Source organism: Urocampus carinirostris, chromosome 7 (assembly GCF_059441175.1).
Source record: "Urocampus carinirostris isolate Australia breed hairy pipefish chromosome 7, RoL_Ucar_1.0, whole genome shotgun sequence".
Lineage (NCBI taxonomy): Eukaryota > Metazoa > Chordata > Actinopteri > Syngnathiformes > Syngnathidae > Urocampus > Urocampus carinirostris.
In genome coordinates, this window is record NC_142355.1 from 36,371,545 (window position 1) to 36,396,546 (window position 25,002).

Consider the following 25,002-nt stretch of genomic DNA (forward strand, 5'->3'; position numbering starts at 1 on the left):
GGGTTGCAAACTATTTGGAGTCATGGGCCACATGTGACATGTTATACTTCTTTTTTTTTTTCTTTTTTTAAATAGATTAGCTTTATCAAACTGGTTTTGAAACGACCACAATTCGAGAAAATAGTATAACTAGGTCCCCGTTTTTAGCACTTCACTTAGTTTTTCCTTGCTGGCAACGCGACGATTTGTAGTAAGCACCACACAACAATACCAGGTGCCATTATTAAAGGCAAAGTAATCCACAATCATTTATCTGGAAGTCTAATTTCGGTTTAATTTACTCTTTCAGCCAAAACAAAGTGCACCTTTGCTCATTTTCGGCAAAAATTTTCCTGTGCCTAAAATGTCCATCATTTAAATCTCTTCAAACCCATAAAGATGATATAAAGATAAGGCGCTGAAAATTTACAACTGATTGCAACAACTCGGGGTTGTATTGAAGTGCATTCCTGCATAACAAACTAATTTAGTGTCATTGAATCCACACACTTAAATGGGTCGAAACGAAGCATTGGCAGAAGAAAGGACAGCTTGGTTCAATCCAGATAAAAAAAAAAAGACACTCAAGCTTGATTTCACGCATGAGTGAGCAGCATTGCACACTTACAATCAGCCATTTACCGCTTCTTTGAACATTTTATTGACAAACTTTCAAACACATTTACATGATCAAAATATGTCATAAGGTCCACCCCTAATTGGTGGAATCACCGAAAGTATCCAAGCAAATCTTTGACAAGGACATTTTGCATACATCATTAACTGAGCAATAAAGAAAATGAAAAAAGCTGACTGCTCGAGTAACCCTTTGCCATTCTTTAGAAAACAAGGAAAATCCAAAATGAATAGGGCTAGTAATACTACAAGTAAATGAGTTATCATATTAACTATCACACATTTTATAACAATATGGAACACGCAGCCAGAGCATCTCGTGGTACATGAAAATTTGAGAATAAGGAAAGGAATCTTTCTTTAAAGAATACATGACGAGTAAATATATATCTTTGAAAAAAACATCAACACTACTCATTTAAAAGTACATATGCCCCGATTATGTTAGCATGAGTGTAACACAACACGTAAACCAGTTTGCATAGTTGCAGTTTTTGGCATGAATGAATGCCACTTATCTTAGTCTTTGACCATTAGTATAAAGGAAGCCAAGTGAACTGCACCATTACAAGAGTTTTAGGTAGATTTTTCATCAGGAGAATCATTAAAAGTAGAAAAAAGACCTCTTGAAATGTGAAGTGTTGCTTAAAGATTAAAATCTATGAACAGTATTTCCATAAAAGGACACAACATGTAACCCCAGAACATGTTAATGTATCATTAAGAATCGTGGTGAATGTGATTTATTTGAAGTAAACGCAAACAATTGAGAACATATCACGCAGCTATCATTGCTTTTCTCACAAGCACATTTGAGCTTGATCCTAAACAGAAAATCTTTCACGAGTTGAGCATGCAAATGGTTTCTAACCAGCGTGCTTCCGCGTGTGTCTTCTTAAAGTCCCACTGCTAATGAACTTTTGACCACAAAATGAACAGGCAAAAGGTTTTTCACCCGTGTGCATTCGTATATGTGTTTTCAAGGTCCCACTTTGAGCAAACCTTTTACCACAAAATGAACAGTCAAAAGGTTTCTCGCCAGTGTGGATGGTTGTGTGTCGTTTTAAGGTCCCTTGACTAACAAATGTTTGACCACAGATTGAACAGACATAAGGTTTCTCACCAGTGTGGGTTGTTGTGTGTCGTTTTAAGAGTTCGTTCCGGAAAAAAGTTTGACCGCAAACTGAGCAGCTAAAAGGTTTCTCACCTGTGTGGGTTCTTGTGTGTGTTCTTAAGGTCCCAAGATCTGCAAATGTTGATCCACAAAAGGTGCAGACAAAAGGTTTCTCACCAGTGTGGGTTCTTGTGTGTATTTTTAAGGTCCCACTTCGAGCAAATTTTTTACCACAAAATGAGCAGCTGAAAAGTTTCTCACCTGTGTGGATTCTTGTGTGTTGTTTTAAGTTCCCACTTTGAGCGAATGTTTGACCACAAATTGAGCAGGCAAAGGGTTTCTCCCCCGTATGAATTCTTGTGTGGTTTTTTAAAGTCATTCTGTGAGTGAATTTTTTACCACAAAATGAGCAGGTTAAAGGCTTCTCACCTGTATGGATCATCGTGTGCAATTTCAGATCCGACTTTTTTTTAAATGTCTTGCCACATTGCGAGCACATCCAGCTTTTACCGTTTTTGTGACTCGCGACATCACCTTCTGACTGTTGGTCGCCATCAGTGTGTGCAGAGCGTGACGTGTCGTCATCATCAGTGGTCACGGGCTCTTTCCATTTGTCGCCTTCTTCATCTCCGCTGCTCAAAGGAGCCCCAGTCACAGGCAAATCTGTGAAAAGTTCCTCCTCTTTCACCTTGACAGGCTGCCACTCCTCCTCTTCCTCTTCCTCCTTCTCCTCCTCCTCCTCCTCCTCCTTAACGTCAGGCAACTCCTGCTCCTGCCGCCCAGGGGGAAGATATTTTTTGCGCACATCTATAGGGCACAAAACAAACATTTAGTTTTGGTGACCATTCAAAATAGCAACTAGCAGAGTCACATAGCAATTATGAAGAGGAGCATAAGGTACAATACCGTAAAAAAACTATTCGCCCCGTTCCTGATTTCTGTTTTTTGCATATTTGTCACTCACCAAAGCTTAAAGATCATCAAACTAATTTTAATAACAGACGTAGACAACCTACGTAAATAAAAAATGTAACTTTGAAATCTTGATTCAATTCATTAAGGCAAAAAAATACAAACGTAAATGGCCCCATGTGAAAAAGTAACTGCCTTCTGAAACTAATAACAAGTTGGGCATCTTTGGCAGCGGTAACAGAACTCAAACGTTCACAATAATTGGTAAAGAGTCTTTCACAAAGCTGTGGAGAAATTTCGTGCCCACTTTTCTTTGCAAAATAGTTTAAAATCTGCCCTACTGGAGGCTTTTCTAGCATGAACTGCCCCTTTAAGGTCACACCAAAGCATCTCAATTGGATTTAAATCTGGACTTCGGTGGACTTGCTGGTGTGTTTCGGATTATTGTCCTGCTGCATGATCCAAGAGCACTTAAGTTTGAGGGCACAAACTGATGGCTGGACATTTTCTTTCCGGATCTTCTGGTAAACACCAGAATTTATAATTCTCTCAACCCCCCCTCAAGTTGTCATGGTCCTGAGGCAGAACAATTAAGGTTTTGGAGTAGCAAAGTTTGAACATGAATCAAAATGAGAGGCAATTTTACAAAGAAGAGTGGGCCAAAATGTCTCCAGCGTTGTGAAAGACAAATTTCCAGTTATTGTAAATGTTTGATTTCTGTTGTTGCTGTCAAAGTTGGCCCAACTGACGATTAGGTTCAGAGGACTATTACAGAACCAGAACCAACAGCGAAAAGTGAAAATTTGTGAAGTAGTTTTGCACTTTTATTGGGGGGCCGCATTTATTAGAGCGACATGCCGACCCACCAAATGCGAGAGAGAGAACACATTGAAACCTAGGGGTCATTTGATCAAAGCCCTGCCAAATGAGATCGAAAAAGCGAGACAAAGACGTGGGACACAAACACTTCTCAGCGAGATGTAGTAAACACAGAGCAGGTGTCTGGTCACAATACATTGTGAAAGACGCAATTATATGAATTGGCATCGGAGATCTCATGACAAGGGGCGCTGGACAATCTGTGTGAATCTTAGCTGACCCCCTTTTCTCCTTAATTAAATCGTTTTTTCCCCACAAAGGAGTGAACCAGCGATAGCTGAAACATGAAGTAGTGAAGAGTCTCTACTTTTTCACATAAAACCAGATAGGTTTGGATTTTATAGGAATCAGCATTTCAAAACTGCAATTTGTATTTCCCTGGGTTGTCTCTGTGTGATATTATAATTGGTTTGATGATCTGAAACCCTTGCTATTGATAAATATGCAAAAAACACAGATCAGGTGGGGGCAAATAATTTTTCACGGCGTTTTAGTTTTAAATAGACACATAGATACTGAAATTACATTGCCACCATTGAGCGAGGCGTCCCAGAACTGCCCCGATAGGGCTGTGAACCTTTGTCTGCTACAAGATTGGGGACCAATATGCATTTGCTTGTCAGAATTCCCTGAGGATTAAAGTCAACTCTGCGGTGTTTTATATTTAGAGCTCATGTGGAAGAGGGCATTACGCCATTTTCTTGTGTGATCCGCACACTTGAGAAATTTGCCGACAGAGTGCCAAAATGATCAAACATGTTTGATACTCGATGCCATTGGTGTCGTGCCATTCTCCTTCAAAGAGTGCCCCGTGCACCTGACTCTCTTCGCCTGTGTTGTTGCGCGCAGTTGTTGCCAGATGTGACGGGACCTTATACTGACCTTGATGTTTGCTGCTCAAAGGAGACCAAGTCACAGGAAATTCAGTGAAATTATTCTCTTCTTTCACAACGACAGGATGAAACTCTCCCTCCTCTGTTTTAACAACAGGAAGCTCTGGCTCTTGCACCCCAGGAGGAAGATATTTCCTGACATCTGCAGGAAACAAACACACATGTAAAACCCCCTTTAAAAAGCTGAAAACCCTGAACCAAACAAATGTTGGCCCTGTTTTTTTCCCTCCAGGGAAATTCCTTAATTCCTTGGGTCAGTATTTTTCAACCTTTTTTTGAGCCAGGGCATGTTTTTATACATTGGAAAAATTTTACGGCACACCACTAACCAAAAATGTTATAAAATGACAATGAACGGTATGTTTAATTACAATATAATTTATAATACCCCCTGTTTTTAAAGCACAGACACTTGACCAGAACATATTTGCAGAAAATGATTAATAAATGTGGGCAGCACGACAGCGCAGTAGTTAGCGTGTGTGCGGCACAGTCCTGAGGTCATGAGATCGAACCTTCCTGTGTGGAGTTCGCATGTTCTCTCCGTGCTTGCGTCGTGCTTTCCGCTGGGCACTCCGGTTTCCTCCCACATTCCAAAAACATGCATGTCAGGTTAATTGGCCGGTCCAATTTGTCCCTAGGTGTGAATGAGCGGGCGTATTTTCCTTCCCTGTGTGCCTTGCGACTGGCTGGCAAGCAGTGGAGGGTGTCATCTGCCCGAAGATAGCTGGGATGGGCTCCAGCACCTCCGCGACCCTACTGAGGATAAGCGGTGCAGATAATTGATGGATGGATTCATAAATGTTTGATTAAAAAGTGACATTAAATAATTTCTCACTGCACATCTAACAATCTCTCACGGCAGACTAGTGTGTCGCAGGACAGTGGTTGAAAATCACTGCCTTGAATGATTGGAAATCTCGGTTATTCGAGTGTCGAGCTACCCCAGACTAAGAATTTGCGATGAGACGTAGTGTGATAGTGTAACCGTTTTTGTCAAAGATTCATAGTTCCCGTTTGTGATTTGATTGACACAGTGTTTGGCCAACAAGAATTGTCACATTTGTGGTTTAACAGCGCCGGCCAATCAGAAGCAGGTTTTAATGGCACCAACAAATAAAGGCGAGGCAAAGTTTGCAAGTCGTTTGCGCACAACTTTGATAGGCTGGTGTAAGCTGCCAGTCGTTCATGCACAGCGTGCAAAAAATTGCCACCAAAGCAAACGCCACAGCTTGTAGCTTTAGTGGCTTGTTACATCGAAAATAAATTCACTAATTAAATCGGACTCCGAGGAAAGTCAGAAAAGCACGTGGAAAAGTTGATCGCCAGCGGGTGCTGTCTGGATATTTATCACGTCCGGGAATTGACTGAGGCGGTATTGGAAGGGAAAGCTAACTACCACTGCTGAACGTGGCTAGTCACAAACGCCAGATCCATTACCAATGTTGCGGAAATTCACTACATTTGTGACTCTTGTATTTTAATCATCACAGAGACATTGCAGAAGTCGCGGGGACCCAACTCAAGCGTGTAGCTTGCCAGCCTCTTAATCGTTTTCTTACACTGAATAGCCTTCCAATTTTGTTGTCATTTTGTTTAATAAGAATAAAGACGATTTATTCAACTACAATTCTGTTTTTGTTTGTACATCTATAGTTGAAGTTTTGTTACAATTGTCTACTATTTGTCTTTAAGTATATCATCTCAAGTTTTGTTTGCATGTCACTATGTTTATGTTACACGAGAAAAAAATAGCACAGAAAAAGCACTCTTCTTTTAAAATCAAATCGTGATTTAAGTCAGAAAAATCGCAATTACCGTATTTTCCGCACTATAAGGCGCAGCTAAAAGCCTTTTCTTTTTTCAAAAGCTGACCATGCGCCTTATAATACAGTGCGCCTTATTTATGGATCGATATTAAGTCGCAAAGTCTTGCAACTAATGCAGCAGCCGCAGACTAGATTTCCCCCCGAACGCAAAGTAGTCCGCGGTGTATGCTGGGATTTATTTACCGGCGTTTCATTGGCTAACCAATGTGTCAATCATCATTTGAATCCATCACTATTGGCTAAAGTTATTCGCAGGTAAAGGGGGCGGATCCTTTTTATCATTTACAGGCTCGCATAGGCTAAAGGCGCAAAACAAAGCCTGCAATTGGCCGAAAAAGATGACTGTGAATAGCATGTTGGGTAGAACTACGCCATAGAGATAACAGTATTTTACTATTCTGTACTATATTTGTAAATATTTTACTCTCCTGGGTTTACTACACTCACGGATAAGAGGACCATGGTTGCACACTATTATTGAACACAACGACTTCGGTGAGCTACTGCGGCTATATATTTTCCCAGTATCTTGTTTCAGACTGATCTCAATGTGTTCTATTTTTAAATTAAACTGAATTCCAAGTGTTTATTGTCATATGCACAGTAAAGCTGCGAGCGAAAAAGAAATTAGAAACTAAGGAATGGTTGGCATTTTTTGAATCCCAAGACATTAATCTTCCGAATTATATTTGGAACGATGCGTTTGAGTGACATCGTACAGACACCGCATCCGCACGTGTCTACGACACGTATTAGCTTCTTTGCAAGCTTTCGGAATGTTAAGGGGGTAATAAGTTTGACTGAACTACCTGACTGTTTTGTCGACATTCCCATTGTAGCGCCTTATAATCCGGTGCGCCTTATGTATGGAAAATATAGGACCAAAAACTATTTTTTGGGGGTGCGCCCTATAACCCGGTGCGCCTTATAGTGCGGAAAATACGGGTTTTTTTTTCCAAAATCGTACAGCCCTACGAAGTATCCACATCATGGATGTGATTTATCATAGAGCTCTGAATCAAGGTTGCAATAGGAATTGTGTTATTCGTTTGATCTTGACAGTGGACTCTCGAAGTTTGAGATACCAGAGATAGATTTGGAATTCCCTGAATGGGAAAAGATCTGAATTGTGTTTTCTCTGCTTATTTGATGAACGTTCTTATATTTATTTGCTTGTTCGTGTCATTCTCATTTAAACGGGAGCTGTCTTATTGTGTGACTTTAAATACTCACACTAAACAAGTTCAGGTTGATTCTAAAACCCTATTAGTGCACATAAATGTAAATTCTGCAACTAATAATAAATATTAAAGGTTATCTACTGAAATTAGAGTAATGACCAGTCATCAAATTGAAATATAAACAAAACAGGGTTAGTAAACGAAGATTAAACAAACTTAGTTTTCATCTAACACCTTCAACCAAAAAAGCGTGTTTTTTTTTATTGTAATATATGCTAAATGTTGTCTATTGTCTTGTTCATAGTCCTTTAAATTGCCCGTTTTTTTTTAATTAATATTGACTCAGATGTTTCCTCTATTAATTTTAGCACTCATCAAACCTAGAAGTAGTGCAGTGGCTTTTCTTCCCTCTGCCTGAGAGCTAGAAGATTGGGCCTGAATAATTCACCCCGACCCCACCCAAGTCGTGGGTATATGAACCCGAACCCGCCCAAACCCGACTGATTCACCTGATTTGATAAACAAGCCTGAAAATACCTAAAGCTTTCATTTGCCACCAAGCTTTACTCCGGCCGTGCATACTTCAGCGCCAAACTGTGTGTTTCGGCTGAACTACAAAGCTTGGGGTTTACTTGGGGCAGAGTCCTTCAAATGAAGTGTGCGCTGCAAGCCCAGCCCCTAAATGAACGGCTCGGCACCGGAGTGCGCATTTTGTGCGGCGATCGAAAGTGAAACTGAACGAAATGGCACCAAAAACAAATAAACATCCTGCAGATTAAGAAATGCAAATAGTGAAATATCTGGCCAAAAAGCAGTAAGTTTCTAAGCTAATGGCAAGAAGCAGAAAGGACGTCTGATGTGAGGGAGGTGGAGGGGGAATCCACGAATCTTTTACCCTAACACCGAGGAGGAAATTTTCTTTGGATTTAGTGATTTTGAGTTCAACATTGAGTTAAGCATTTTCTTTATCTAAATACTAACTTGAGTAAAAGTAAGTGCATGCTGTGTAGATCCTCCAAAAAGGAGAGGAAAAAAAACACTAGAGAGCAGCCCGACCGGCCCGACTGAACTGATATTTTAAGTCATGCATCTTCCATTTTTTCCCCACTTTTTCTTTCTCCAGCCAAATCATTACAGCCACTTGGCTACAGGCAATGGCTCACCAGTAACCACTCTTGTTAGCTGCTTAATGGAAATAAAGCTTGCCAATCTCCATGATTAAAGTTACACTATTTCTGCTGATTCCAGATATAGGCTTTGTTTTTAGCAATTTTTTGTTTCATATGGTATATAAAAAAAAGAAACATTCCCAGTTACTGTAAGGCCTTTGATTTTTGGTGCAATCATGTTAAAAACAAAATGTTCATCCATCTATTTTCTGCACTGCTTATCCTCACTAGTGTCGCAGAGAAGCTGGAACCCATTCCAGCAGTCTTCGGGCAATGGACACCCTGAACTGATTGCCAGCCAGTCGCAGACAAACTATAAAATCCAACAAAAATATCAAGGGCCAACATTAATTTAGATTCCTATTTAAAAAAAACATGAATCATTGTTAAGACTTTGAAATCTTGATCAGATTCATCTTATTTTTCAATATGAATAAGCCAGCCTTAACCAGCTCGGTGGCCTTCCCTCCCTGCTTGGCACTCAGGATTAGGGGTTGGAATTGGGTCCAACAGGTGTTCCAACACATCGGTTGGGAAGCCCCTCCTCTGTAAAAATCTCCCAAAAGAGTCAACAATGTAAGTGTGTTCTCGGCTCTAGCCACCTCCCACTAGGTGGATATGGCTCCGGTAAATACATACAGTTCATACATTAAAAATAAGGTATAGAACAATATGGTGAGGTGGACTTCAATGACTGAAAATAAGATATAAAATATGTCTTAAAAGCTACAATGACCAACCTGCTCTGCTCAACACAACTTGTTCTGGCTCTTCCCTCTCTGGTGCTTGCTGAAACTCCTTTTTGAACCTTGTGGACATTTTCTTTGAAGATCCCGCTGGATTTCTGCCAGGTCAAATAAAGTTCATGTCATCAGGGCCACTATTTACTAGAAACAAAAAGTATTATATAAACGCTGCATAACCAATGGAGTTATTAAGACCGTCTGAATATACATTGATGTTCTTTTCTACGTAAAATAGGATATGAAAAATATTTCCTCACGAATTTGCGGTTCAACTTTCATGTCGTCAGTAGATCGCTAGTTTCTCTTAAGCACAAGCGAAATGAGTGCACAAATAGAAGTAATTTCCACATTTAAGTTCTGATTTTCTTATCCCTCACCAAAATCAGCGAAGAACCATGTTGTTTACTACTCTCAACTAAAAGTGTGCTCCATTGCCACTAATTACAAGTTTTGCTTGTACTTGGCTTGCTTGAAGCATGGACTTACACTTTGGCTGTGTTCAAAATTTGCCACTTTTTTTGCTCACTTCCCATTCAAAAAACGTGGTAGATGATGTCGGGAACGACGAGATAATTCAAATTTCACACTGTATTTTGCCTGATCGCAGTTGCTTCAGGATTTGTGCCAGATATTGTTGAGATGCGATTTGACATCAAGGAATCATGTAAACACATCCGAACTGCCAGGTTCTGCCCTGCAACGTAAAATGTGTGCAGAATTGAGAAAGATCATTTTAAAAAGTCTCGTTTGAGTATTTGTAGGTTGAATAAAAAAAAACTTTGGCGGTTATGTTAATCAATTCTGTCTGTAATGTCCCTCGGTGTGATCAATGATGGACTCAGTCGCTGATTAATTCTCGTCGCCAATTAAAAAACAAAATAACAAGCAGTACCAGCATTCACAAAAGAGCTACTATTGGTTGTAACTCACAGTGTTCACCTGCACACACAGACTGACTCGAGTCACATTTAGGCTTAAAGCGTCCATGCGTAACACAAACAACAGCACCAAAGTAAAAGACATTGCAAATTTTATCTTTTAAATACAAATGAGTTTTGACATTGAATTAAATATTTTACCATTTATAATGCAGTCACTGTATTTATGGGGGGAATCTTGCAGGATAACTTCAAAACACTACCGCGATGCATTTTCGTATAATAAGCACAAAGTAGTGTTCATTGCTTGTTCTCTCAATATTGCAATGCAAATGGGTACGTTCTAATCCCCCACTTAAGTGGATGAAATTAATTTGAATAACACTAAAAAATGGCAAACACAATGAAGTACACTACATCCGTAATTGGGGATGGTTTTGAGCACAGCCATTGTGTTCTCCTAAATTGTATACGCTATATTAGGTATGTAAATAACGATCCTTCTTTGCAGAAAATTCCAAAACATGATAGAGTATGAAACGCAATAACCGAAAATTAAATTGAGGGAATACTTTCCCTTTATCGGTTTGTGTCTTATTTGACCCCGATTTGTCCCTTCAAACACACGTGAAGACTATTACTAGAACAGCTTTCTTCCATTTTCGCAACATTGCTAAAATTCGTCCTATGCTGTTCAGTCAGATGTGTTCATTACTTCCCGTCTCGGTTCCTGTAATGCACTACTCTTCGCTCTCCCGAAGTCCAAAATCAAGAGCCTTCAGCTGGTACAAAATGTTGCGGTAAGGCTTTTTACTAAGACAAGAAAGTTTGATCACATTACCCCGCTTTTAGCGGACCTGCATTGGCTCCCTTTTATCTTAAGGTGTGATTTTAAGGTTCTGTTGGTATTATACAAAATCATGCATGGACTTGCCCCCTCATATCTTTCAGATGTAATTTCCCCCAATGTTCCAGTCCGGAGTCTTTGCTCTGAAAAAGCCGGTCTACTAGTGAGCCCAAGAGCCAAAAAGAGATCCGCAGGTTCGAGAGCTGTGGAAATGCTCTTCCCCCTGAGATTTGATCTGCACCCTCAGTGGAAATGTTTAAATCTCAGCTTAAAACACACTTCTACTCTAAAGCATATGAATAACCTATATTTTATCTTGATAATATGTGTATTACTTGCCCTCATGTAGGTTTTAGATGAGGGGATGGTGTCATAATAGTATGTAGTTTGTAATAGTCTTTGATCTGTGCAGCCCTTTGAGACTCTTAGTGATTAAGTGCTATACAAATAAACAAGACTTGACTTTGTGTCTCATTATTTGTTAAAAGAGTGAAAAACAAACGGCAAGTGAACATTGACTCAATTCTACGCATTAAATTTGGAAATAAATTAAATAAACGTCAAAATTGTATATTTTCTAATAACGAATGAGTCCAGAAATGTCAACGATAATTCCAAACTCGGACACATGAAACCTAACAAAGGCGCCATATTTTCGTCTACTCCACCCACACAACAAGTATGACGAAATAGCGACTACAAAGACCGACACAAAAGTCAATTTTAAACAAGAACAACAACAAACACCCGAGAACACATTAAATGAATCACTCACTGTTATGACTACGAATTGTCCTTTACTGGCACCGTAACTCTTTTCGTCTAATCACGTACTCCGCCTACACACCATTTATGATGGAATAGCGACCACAAAGATCGACACAAAAAACAATAGTCATTTTAAAATAATAATTAAAATAACCCAGAACAAAAATAAGAACATTAAATGAGTAACTCACGGACAGTTATGACCGAGTTTTCTTGTACTGAAATCACAAAAATCGGGAGCGAAACCGGAAATCCGTCGTAGAAACGTCCGACTCGAAACTAAATCTGACCAAATAGGATCTGACCTAAAACAATAATATAGGAGTTGTTACGGGTCCCAGACGGTCCAAATCAACAATTTTGGTAAATACTAGACTTCCTAAAATTAAAATTATAACTATAATTCCAACATTTTTTTAAACAAAGGGCACCAAAATAAAGCCACACGAAATACTGCCGTCGTCGCAATGCACCGTCCTGCCTTTGGCGGAAGAGCATCGAGTAAAAACGTGGAACAAAGAACACCGTAGTAAAGTCGACCATTTTATCAATTTTTACTTAATATATTCTTCAGGGCTGGAGGAGGGGGGCATTGGGAGAGTTGTATACTAATACCGGTAATAGTGATAATAGTTGCTGTCATGCACTATCCGGACAAATTTTCAACATGTTACCTAGTGTTTACTATGTTTGTGTACTGTAATGCTAAATCTAATTCACCCTGGTCATCCTGAAAGGGGCATTACCACATGTGAGGTTCCTTCTCAAGGTTTCTCTTTTTCATCTCGCTGAGGTTTTGAGTTGATCCTTGCCCGCATGTTGGTTTAATATCAGTTAATTGTGTCATTGTAATCCTGTGCAGTCCTTTGAGACATTTTTGTGATCAAGGGCTGTATAAATAAATGTGACTTGACTTGATGGAATTCCAAAATGAATTTTAAAATGTATTATACACTTAAATTAAGGATATAAGACATACATTGATTTGAAATTGCAAGTAAGACAGGAAGGAATTTGCAAGTAAGACAGGAAGAGAACCATTCAGATAATAAAGTCCAACCTGTTCTAAAGGCCATGCCCTGAGCCTTTTCACTTCTTTAAGACTTTAAAGCTACAACAAGCAGATCAGCACCAAAAGGTGTGGTAATCAAAGATCAGCAGCATAAATGGCCAATAGGACAATTATGTAAATAGCAAAATAACAAACCACAGTAACAGATAATGGTAAAAGCAACGAACAGTGAACCAAAATAACGAATAACTGTGCGCAATATTCATTTACAAGCTAACGAACTGCCTTTACAACCTCAGCAATTTCTTTGCAGGTCTCCAACAATATAAACACATAATTCCCCCCTTTTAATACCACAGCTAAAAATAAGAAATCAAACAATCCTCAATTGTTACATCATGTAGGTTTTAGATCAGGGGATGGTGTCATAATAGTCTGTGGTTTGCACTAATCTGTGGTCTGTGCAGCCTTCTGAGACTCTTTGTGATTAAGGGCGTCTCAAATAAACATGACTTGACTTCTTACTCGTGCTTATGTAAAAGAGTGGGTTTTTTTCTTCCAAAGAATCTTTATTGAAAATTAATGCATACAACCTCCCATACAAAAGTTGCATTACAACGTTGCGTAACGTTATAACCAGTTGTACAAAGAAACAAATATAAAGGTAACAAAACATGTGACAGGATCTCGATCTGGGGTCTCGAAATAGCTGTCAATTGCCGCCCTAGGAGGAGGGTTTGAGGCCCCGGCCTTAATAGGAAAGTTATAAGGACAGTGTGTATTATTTACCCACTAGATGTCGCTGTATTCAATTGTGCCACCGAAAACGAGTGTTAAAAGCACAATGAAAGATGACAAAACTACGGAGACTCTCAGTGACCAAAACGGACCTTATTTCTTTTAAAGAGAAGATAAAAAAAAAAAAAATGAAGACAAAAAGTAAAACTCGAGAAAAAAAATAAAAATAAAACAATTAAAGGAAGAGAAAATCTTTTTTTTTCGTTTTTGATTTTTTTCTCTTAAACTCCTTTCCTTTTTTTCCTTTTTTAAATGTTTCTCCATTTTCCTTTTTACGTTTTTTTCCCCCTACCTTTTAACTCCAGTTTTCCTTCTTTGCTTCTTTTTCTTATTTGTTCTTCCCTAATTTTTATTTATTTAAAAAAATGCTTTCCTTTCTTTTTGTCTTTCTTTGTGAAATGCTGGGTAAAATAATGAAGAAAAGGGGTGCCTTTTGCTGACTTTAAGTCTCTGTAGTTTGTAGCCTTACTTTTTTGGTTGCACTACTCATCACAGTGACGTCCATCCATCCATCCTGTGTGCAGCTTATCCTCACTAGGATTGTAGTGATAGCATTGACATTTAGTGGACCCTTTCCTTTTAATAACAGCAAAACATTTTTGTCATTTACATGAGAAAATGCCTTTCTCGGGTTTTACACATTGCATTGATTTTAGAGAGTAAAGATAAAAAGGGTGGGGAGAAATAATATCAGAAACTGAAAAATCTGTATCTATATGATTCAAACAATGTGATCATTTCTAAAGACTAACAAATGACTATTATAATGACGTGAACAAAGTAGCCAAACAACTTACTCAAGTAAAAGTACTCCTACTCTTGACTGTTGTATGGCTGGATTTGGCCAAGGCCTATGAATCAATCCTTCACACACTCATCCATGCAGCACTAAATCATTGCCTGATCCCTCAGCACATCAAGAGAATGATCAGCAGTTGCTTTGCACGAATCCAGCATTGATTCGGGTATACGACAACGCCCAATAAGAGGTTACATAGACAATCTCACAGTGACAACCACAACCTATGTGGAGGCGAGGTGGGTGCTTACAGTTCTGGACCATTTGACGACATGGGCCAGAATTAAGTTTAAGAAAAATAAATCCAGGGCAATGGTGATCAGAAAAGGACAATTGACAAAGGCAATCAAACTGTGGGTACCATGAGGGCGCCCGCTTTGAGTCTGGGAGGTCGGTGGTTCGCGCCCCGGCCGAGTCATTCCTAAGACTTAAAAAGTGGTCGGCGGCGCCCTCTGTTGGCTGCGGCTGCATCGGCTCGCTACAACGGGTCAGGTGCAATCGACATTTCGTTCTGTGTACATTGTTACACAGAATGACAATACAAGGAAATTATTATTATTATTATTATTATGAGAAGTTATTCCACCAATAGAGGACAATTCAATCGAGCGCCTTGGAAAGCGGTTTGATGATCTGCTCATTGACAAGAACAGGGTCACTTGAACAGAAAAGCATACGGACGAATGACATTGGACGAAAAAAATCACGGCTATCGGGGAAATTAAAGGCAGGTCTGTGTCAGCATGAGTTTTTGCCAAGATTCATGTGGCTGATGACTGTGTATGACGTTACGATGACAAGCGTAGAAGGAGTGGAGAAGAAGATCAGCAAGTACTCCTGGATTTAGGGAATCCTTCCAACCTTCACATAAGTAGGCCTGTAAGTAAGATCAGGGCAGCTTCAACTTCCTCCATCATCCGTGGTGGAGGAATTCAAGGTACAGTAGCTCAGTGCAGAGTCATAATGACATACATAGACTCCCGTGACAAACAAATTAGAAGGGCAGGTATTCTCACAAGATCTGGATGCAAGTGGGCAGCTGGACCAGCTGTTGCACTAGCTGAAAGTATGCTGAAGCTCTGTGACATCATCGGAGCACCATGCACAGGAAGACAGGGCCTTGGGACTTCCAACACCCAGAAATGGACATAGGCAGGAACCAAGGACCAAAGAGCTATGATTAAGGAGGGTGTACGAAGCCTAGAAGAGGAAGGCCAGAGGGTGAAAGCAGTGAAACTTGCTTCCCAGGGAGCATAGACCAGATGGGACTTACAAAAGGGAAAGATCACATTGGGAGATTTATGGCAAATGGAACCGTTCTGCGTCTCTCTCCTGCTATGATCGGTTTATGACAAACTGCCGACACAATCTAACTTGCACAAGTGGGTCTTAAGAGAGCTCATTTTGCCAGCTTTGTTTGGAAAAGGGCACCATGGCGCACATTCTGTCAGTGTGTAATGTATCTCTCACCCAAGGAAGATACGGGTGGCGCCACAATGAGATGCTCACGACCCTGGCCTACACTTTGAAGCATGGGCGATGCAAGAGACAGCAACCACATGGGAAAACAATACCATTTATCAAATTTGTTTGAGAAGGAAGAAAGCCATCAACCACCATAACAACAAAAAGCAAACTACTACAGAAGGCATGATCATGGAAAATGAAGGTAGCCCTGGGGGGAAGACTGCAATTTCCTTTGGGTATCCAGACAACCCTAAAGCCAGATTTGGTCATGTGATCTGAAGAGTCAAAGTAGATCATCCTCATAGAACTGCCAGTCCCATGGGAAGAGGGATGCGAGGACACATCCATAAGAAAGACAGCCAAATATCAGAACATCTTTGATGACTTCAGGGGGAATGATGGCAGGCTTGTTTCTCCCCAGTTGGAGAGGACTCCCTGCACAGTCAGTGTGGAGCATACAGCTGTGGGAGTGACAGGGAGGGAAGGAAAAATAGCAGCTCGCAGGATGCGGGAGGCAGCAAGAGAGCCTATTGCTAGTTATGGAGCAGGAGGGAGAAACTTAGCTGGAAGCCAGATGAAGAGATGGGCAGTGATTTGGCCAACACTGCCGGCAGCCAATGGGAGGGTGTTGTGGTTCAGGGTCGAAACACCTGATGATCTTGGTAACCACCCAATGACATCAAATTCTCCTGCCCAAAGCGACATTCACCAGAAGTGAATGAAATGTTGGCATTTTCTAATGTATCTTCAACTTGAGTAAAAGTTTATAAGTACTTGGTGAAAAATCTACTTTAAGTACTGAGTAACTTGAGAAAGTTTTTTTTTCTTTTCTTTAATCCATTCAATCAGATCAGCAAAGTCCATCCAACCAAATTACCAGTCTGTGTAATTGTAGGTTTGTTCTCCCCATGCTGTGAATTTTCAGTTTTTCCTTGCCCTCATGCAGGTTTTAGAACAGGGGATGATGGAATTGTAGTTTGTATAGTCTTTGTGACTTCTTGTGATTAAGGACTATACAAATACACACGACTTAAAATATAATATCACAACAAGATAATCAATCTGGAAACCTAATTTGGGATTTTTTACCGAGAATCCACTCAACTCATTTTTGGCGGAAACATTTCCAGTGAGGCGGCACGGCAGCTGGGTGGTAAGCATAGCCCCTCAATTCCAGCTATAGCACCCTGCCCGTGCAGTTTGTATGTTCTTCCCGTGCCTGCGTGGATTTTCCCCGGAAACTCTGGTTCCCTCCCACATTCCAAAAACATGCATATCAGGTTTATTGGACAGACTTTATTCTCCCTAGGTGTGAATGAGTGAGTGAGTTGTCTGTCTCATGGTGCCCTGCGACTGGCTGGCAACCAGTTGAGGGTGTGCCCTGCCCACTGTTCGAAGTTGGCCGGGATGGGCTCCGGCACCCCTGCAATCTTAGTGACAATCCCATCAAACCTATAAATATGCAAATATACAAGGCACCGTAGCATTACAATTATATTTTTAAGTGCAATCCATGCTTAACATACTAATTTACGCTCATAGATATGAAACTCTCACATGGGTCGAAACAAAGCGTTGACAGGTATTGTTCAAGCTCGAAACACTAATACAAAAGACACTCGAGCTTAATTTTTCTGCATGCAGTAGAAAGCAGCATTTACACACTCTCAGCGATTCACCGCTTCTCCAAATATTTTATTGACAAAGTTTTAAACACATTCACATGATCAGACCATTTCATATGGTCCGCCTCGACCAAGTAGTTTCCCTAAAAGTTCAGAGTAATATTAGTATACTAGTATCGTGTACAGAATTTATGTCCCTCATGCAGCCTGCAGGTGACTTGGGGGAACACGAGAATATGGAGAAGAATTGAGTCAACTTTAAAGACTACATATGAGAAAATACAGTATGTACAATTTCTTAAAAATGAAGTCGTCTTAAAAGTATTAAAGACGCCGCTCACGACATGAGCATGAATATTGTTACACAAGAAATGTAGAGCAGTCTGGATTGCTGAAGTTTTGAGTGTGGATAATAACTCTCATCTTAGGTTCTTCGTGCTAATGTAAACGGTGCAAGGCGAAATACACCACTAACCTGATTCTGAGTGGATTTCTTCATCAGTCGTTTAGAAAATATAAATTGAAGTGGAGCTTTAAATTTCCAAAGTATATACAATATTTCAATAAAAAGAGACAACCTGTAACCACAAAGCATGCTAATGCACAAATTAATATATTCTGTGGCAAATCAAATTGTTTAATGTCAATGACATAAAAATAACAACACATTACGCAGAGAGATCACCATTATTCATTCTCACGAGCACACCTGTGTGTCTGAGCTTAATCTTGACCTAAGAATCTTTGACCGCAATCCGAGCAGATAAAAGGCTTTTAATCCGAGTGGATTTTCATGTGTTTTTTCAGGGTCCCACTCGCAGTAAATTTCTGACCACAAACGGAGCATGGAAAAGGTTTCTCACCAGTGTGGATTCTTGTGTGTTGTTTTACAATCCCACTTTGAGCAAACTTTTTGCCACAAATTGGACAAGAAAAAGGTTTTTCACCCGTGTGGGTTCTTGTGTGTGTTATTAGGGTCCCACTAGCTGTGAACCTTTTACCACAAACAGAGCAGACAAAAGGTTTCTCGCCAGTGTGGGTTCTTGTGTGGTTTATTAAAGTTGCACTATGAGTGAATTTTTGACCACAAATTGAGCAGGTAAAATCTTTCTCACCCGTGTGGGTTTTTGTGTGTGCTTTTAAGTTGCAAGGTTGAGCAAACGTTTTACCACAAATAGCACAGGTAAAAGGTTTCTCACCTGTGTGGGTTCTTGAGTGTCTTTTTAAGGTCCCATGTTCAGCAAAGGTTTGACCACAAATTGAACAGACAAAAGGCTTCTCCCCAGTATGGGTTCTTGTATGTTTTTTTAAGAAAACACTTGAAGTAAATTTTTTACCACAAACGGAGCAGGCAAAAGGTTTTTCACCCGTGTGGGTTCTCGTGTGTTTATCCAATTGCCCACCACGAATGAATCTTTTACCACAAACCAAGCAGCCAAATGGTTTATCACCAGTATGCGTTCTTATGTGTCTTCCCATCTCGTCCTTTCGCTTGAATTTTCGACCACAAATTGAACATGTAAAAGGCTTCTCACCAGTGTGGATCATCATGTGCATTTTCAAATAAGACTTTGTTGTAAAGGTTTTGCCACACAGAGAGCACATGCTGCCTTTGCCATTTCCGTGACTCGTGGCATCACCTTCCGACTGTTGGTCGCCATCGGCGTGTGCAGAGCGTGACGTGTCGTCATCATCAGTGGTCACGGGCTCTTTCCAGTTGTCCTCTTCTTCATCGCTGCTGCTCAAAGGAGCCCCAGTCACAGGCAACTCTGTGAAATCTTTCTCCTCTTTCACTTCAACAGGCTGCCACGCCTCCCCCTCCTCTTTCACGGCAGGCCACTCTGGCTCCTGAGCCCCAGCTGGAAGATTTTTTTCGACATCTGAGTGGCACAAAACACATTTGGTTCTTTGAAATCAAATCGTTTTGTTGTATTTTTATAAGATGACAAAAAGAGAATAAGAATAGAAACTGCTATAGATACGGCAAACCTTTTTCGCAGTATGCCGAATAATGCTCCACAGTATGCCATCTTTTTAAAATGCAGTAAGTAGTTCAATGAAAATATAGAATTTCCTGGTTCTTATTCCTGGTATAGCGAGAAAAGGTTAACTCATTCAATGTCATAACGTATAAAAACGTTTAAGAAGCATTGTTCCCTAGTGCCAAATTGTAAACGTCTTTTTGTAGTTGACTGATTTAATTAAAAAAAAACTATTTTTAAACTACTGAGGATAAGCGGTCAAGATAATGGATGGATGGATTGTAAAGGGTTCGGCGCAGCTCTTTAGTAAATATTAAGCCTCTGAGAATGATTTCTATATGAAAAATTTCCACTAAATGGCAGGAGTGGCTTTGTCAAGATCTGTCTCCACTCATCGAGTGGTGCTCCCAGGCCGTACGGGGTGCGGCGCCCATCCGGCGCAGCAGGGATAACGGCTGCAGTCTGACGCAGACCTCTGTCAGACATCCCTCTGACTCTGATAATGGGTGCGCAGCAGAGGCATGACGGCAGAATCGCATCCGCCCCACCTGAGTCCGCACAGATAAAATTGATTTCCAAGAGCCGGCTTTTCGTGAACATCACTAATTCGATATAGAGCTGAAGGCGTAGTTGTAAATCCACCGCCAGTTACTGCGTTTCGTGATCACCGTCATTGGGCGCTGAAAAGTTTTTCCAAAGTTCATGCATCATTTCAGTGTTCTTGCAATAAAATTGTATATTGCAAGCAAAGTGCCAATGTGTTTATGGAAAGCGTTGTTCATATAGAGAAAAGAAAGCACCTAAGTGAAAGTTCTGCTCGAAAATCCTTTCATAAGAATACGTTTTTCTCAGAGGTTTGCTTGGAAACTAGTCTTTTCAAGAGACTTAGTAATATTCAACTGTTGTTTTACAAAACAATGGTAGAAACTATATTTTCTAATAAAAGATGATGGTTCAAGCTCTCTTTTCATATGTCCTATGCCTATTTAGCTACACAACTAAATTTTCTGTAGGCCTTCCAAAATGAGTTAAAATGGCAAAATTTGACTGGCTCTTCTCATTTGAGAGAAACGTCTAGTATCGAATGGGTTAACGAACCGGGCTGAAGTTAATGCCAAACCTTACACCGACCTTGATCTCCACTGATAAAAGGAGCCCCAGGCACGGACAAATCTGAGATATGTTTCTCCTTTTTAACATCAACAGGCTGCCACTCCTCCTCCTTTTCGTCCTCCTCCACTTCCTCCTTTAACTCTTCCTCTTTAACGCCTGGAAACTCTGGCTTCTGCCCCCCAGGAGCAATAGATTTTTCAAAATCTGCAGGACACAAACACACATGGTTTTGTAAAATCAAACCGTTTTAATACTATTTTTCAAGACAGTGGAACAAAAGGGGGAAACAAAGAGGTAGAAAATATGGCAAATGAAAGGAATGTGTTCAGGGATATGCATGTACATTTACAGTACAAAATGACTCTTTACATAAAGAAAATAGCATGATTTGCAACAAGAATATCTGCTCCATAGACTTTTTTTCCTTGAAGCCGCAGTAAGTGTTATTTACGACCCCTTTGAGGTGTAAAGATACGTCATCCATTTAAATAAATGCTATTGATTAAAAAAATAAGCATAAACTATCATTATTCCATAAACATGATTTTAGATTTAGAAGTTTGCAATTATATGACAAAATTCAGTGTTTCTCATAGAATTTTGTAAGACCCCGGTAGGGGGACATTTTAGGGGGGTATGGGTGTGCCCAAAGGCGTGTCCCCCTCCGATTCTTCTGCCTGTGATAGAGAATACACAATGTTTTGGAGCCAATAATAAAATTAAAATAAGGATCATTTTCCTGCTTCGACTCATTTTTTTAAATGTCCTTTTTGTCCTCTGTATTGCAATCTCTCTAGAAGAGTTTCTGTAGTCAATGTTCTGCTGCAGCAGTCCTTCCTCCCAACACTGCACTCGTTTTCCCAGCGAACAAAAACAATCATATCAACCAATCAAACAATTAACCAAAAGTGAGTGAGAGGACTTTTTAAAAAAAAATACGAGTTGGAGACCCTAGCAGGGACCAATGAGACCCTGGCAGCTCCAAGGTGTTTTTATATGATATGGGAAACAATGCAATTAAAGAATCTGACATGTCTGCCCCCCATCTTACTAATATAGAGTCCCAAATGACGGAGGCAGCTTGTCTCGGTGGCTCTTTTAACCAACAACGGCCACTCACCCCACACTGAGCCCTATAAGTGATGGTCGCTCAGTCCTGTCATTCATTAATCTTCCATTTTTCTTTCAACTTTTTACTCCTTGAGCAGCTCATTTTAGCCACTTGGCTGCAGGCAATGAATTGCCACTACCTGCTATTGTCTATCCATTATCTGCAGCGCTTATCCTCAGTAGGGTCGCGGGGGTGCTGGGGCCGATCCCAGCTATCTTCGGGCAATGGGCAGGGGACACCCTGAACTGGTTTCCAGCCAGTTGTAAGGGCACACAGGGACAGACAATTCGCTCGCTCATTCACACCTAGGGACAATTTGGACCGGCCAATTAACCTGACATGTATTAACCTGCATGTTGGAGGAAACCGGAGTGCCCGGAAGAAAACCCACACAGGCACGGTGAGAACATACAAGTGCCTTCCCCTTTTCCATGTTTTTCTTAGCAGCGAGGACATATTTAAAAATCATAACCAGAAAACAGAACTTTACCCCACAAAGGAAAACTAGAAAATTAATTACATTTCAAACTTATAATATTGTAGCTAGTGACTCATATAGCACTCTAAGGACGTTTTGAGATATTAATCTTTTTTAGCATACATATCCAAAATATTTTAAGTATATATTTTACTTTCAAACTGATGTAAATAAAGGACATTTTGAGGGTCATCATCTAAATGTTCCATAAATAAATAGCTTTTTGGGTGGCACAATGGCTTTTCAATGTTGTGCCAGGACATTGTACCTTGAAGTTGTGGATTCCCCTGGGATGATGAGTGTCTGCTCTGTAGGGCAACAAATAATGAATATATGTTGCTTACTTGCTTTGTATACTAATAATAAAAATTTAAGTTTCACACCATTTTCAAATTTGAACATTTGGGATTTTATAAACAGCTTGTTTGTGTGTTTTTAATACCCACCGTTATACACAATCTGAAGAGCTTTCTTCTATAATTTATTTTTGCAATTTTATATTGCTCTTGTATGCATTTCCCCAAATCTCTATACAATAACTAAAGAAAAGCAAATTAATGAACTGTATCGTCAAGTCAAGTCATGTTTATTTGTATAGCCTTATATCACAGGAAGTCACACGGGCTGTACAGACTACAGACTACTATTACACCATCCCCTGAAAACCCACACGAGGGCAAGGAAAAACTCAGAAACCCCAGCATAAGGAAATAAAGAAACCTTGGTAAGGGGACGCATATAAGGTAATCCCGTTTCCAGGATGACCAGGCTGCAATGGATGATGCAAGGGCATCAACAGACAATACACCGACATCATCAACATGAAATATAGGTAATAACAGTGTCTGGTTGTCAGCTTTCTGAGGTCAAAATATTATATGAAAGTTTTGGGGGTTAAATATACGCCTCTATCTAACTTTAACAACAATGTCTGTATCTTTTTGTAGATTCAATGTTTTTATACAGCACTTTTTTGTTGAATTTCGGTGTCTGAAAAGTGCTTTAATAATGAATTTGGCTCTATTATTGGCCTGGTGCATCAAAATACGTATTTGGCGTCCTCTGCCGGACCAAAGGGAACTACAAGTATGCCCTCTTATTGGCAACGAATTGACGTGCTGAGAGACGCATAAATCGATGATCTACGTCGATGCCAAACGCTTTTAAAAGTCAATTTTAATCAATTTGATCGATTCTCTGTTGCAGCGCTAGTACGAGTTACCCCTAGGTATGGGTAAGCATGTGAATGGCTGTCTGCAACTGTGTGCCCTACGATTGTCTGGCAACCAGTTGAGGATCTTCACTACCCCAAGGTTGCTGGGAAGGGTTCCAGCAACCCTGCGACCCGAGTGAGGATAAGTGAGACAGACGAAGGATGGATGTTTATGAATAAAGTATGGAACACTATGGTCGGGTGGTTTTCGAGAAACAGCATGTCAAAGATGTTCTAGGAACTACAGTGACCAACCTCCTCTTTTCAACAGAACTTGTTCTGTCTCTTTCTCCCCTGGCCCTCGCTGAAACTCCTCTTCAAGCCTTGTGGACATTTTGCTCAGGATTGAGGAGCACGCTAGAGTTCTGCAAGGTAAAAAAGAGTTTATGTTATTGGAGCTGTTATTTCCTAGTGACGATAAGTATTATATTAATGCTGCATAACCATGAAGTTATTAAGTCCTTCTGAATAAACACTAATGCTCTTTCCTATTTGTTATTCTTTTTGTGAAACATTTTATATAAAAAATATTCCTATGCAGGGCACCACGGCGGCGCAGTGGTTAGCGCGTGTGCAGAACAGTTCTGAGGTCATGAAATCGAACCTTCCTGTGTGGAGTTTGCATGTTCTCCCCGTGCTTGTGTGAGTTTCCTCCGGGGACTCCGGTTTCCTCCAACATTCCAAAAACATGCATGTCGGGGTAAATGGATGGTCCAAATTGTCCCTAGGTGTGAATTAACTTCTCTTTCCCTGTGTGCCCTGTGACTGACTGGCAACCAGTTGAGGGTCCCTGCCCACTGCCCGAAGATAGCTCGGATTGGCTCCAGCACCCCCCCGACCCTACTTAGGATAAGTGGAGCAGATAATGGATAGATGGATATTCCCATGCCATTTTGCAGTTTACCTTTCATGTCGTCTGTAGATCGCTAGTTTCTCTGTTAGCAACGCCACAGATAAATACGTACTTGGAGGAATTTCGGTCTCAATTTACAAGTCCCAATACACTTAAACCAATTAAAGAACTGCCTTCTGTTTGCTAGGCACTGATTGGTGTATGGAGGCAACATCCCTCCTTGCAATCACTTTATACAACTATATTATCATTATCATATATGCCGTTTATAAGCAATCTGATCAGTGGGGAGAGCACGAGCGATGTGATTGCGCAAATAGACGTCATTTGTTCATTTAAGTTTTGATCCACTGCTGCTGTTTACAAGTTGTTCTAGAACTTGGTTTCCTAGAAGCATTGACTAATACTGTGGCTGTGTTCGAAACCAACCGCTTATTCACTCACTGACTTACATTCCACTGAAACGTTATACACAATGTAAGGAATGACAGGGAGATAATTCAAACACCACACTGTATTTCTATCATGCTTGTCTCAGGACATGCACCAGATATTGTTGTGCTGTCATTTGACATCCTAGAATCACGTCAACACATTGGACCATTCAGGTTTTGCCCTGCAAAGTAAAAGGTGAGCAGAATTGAGAGCTTTTTTATAAAGGTCTCTCACTGTCTCCTCTAAGCATTTGAGGGTAAAATAAAAAACATTTGGCAGTTTTTT

At 40.3% G+C, this 25,002-nt stretch overlaps 1 pseudogene across 1 annotated transcript; it reads right to left on the reverse strand.

Moving 5' to 3' along the window:
• Positions 1-616: 616 nt before the first annotated feature.
• On the reverse strand, positions 617-24,866 carry LOC148363190 (uncharacterized; annotated as a pseudogene). The gene is made up of 8 exons (XR_015850943.1): positions 24,034-24,866; positions 23,685-23,794; positions 20,646-20,831; positions 18,267-19,412; positions 12,023-12,116; positions 9,333-9,436; positions 4,403-4,555; positions 617-2,536 (listed from the first exon to the last, which is right to left on the reverse strand). The product of XR_015850943.1 is annotated as an uncharacterized LOC148363190 (transcript).
• Between the last annotated feature and the right edge of the window lie 136 nt (positions 24,867-25,002).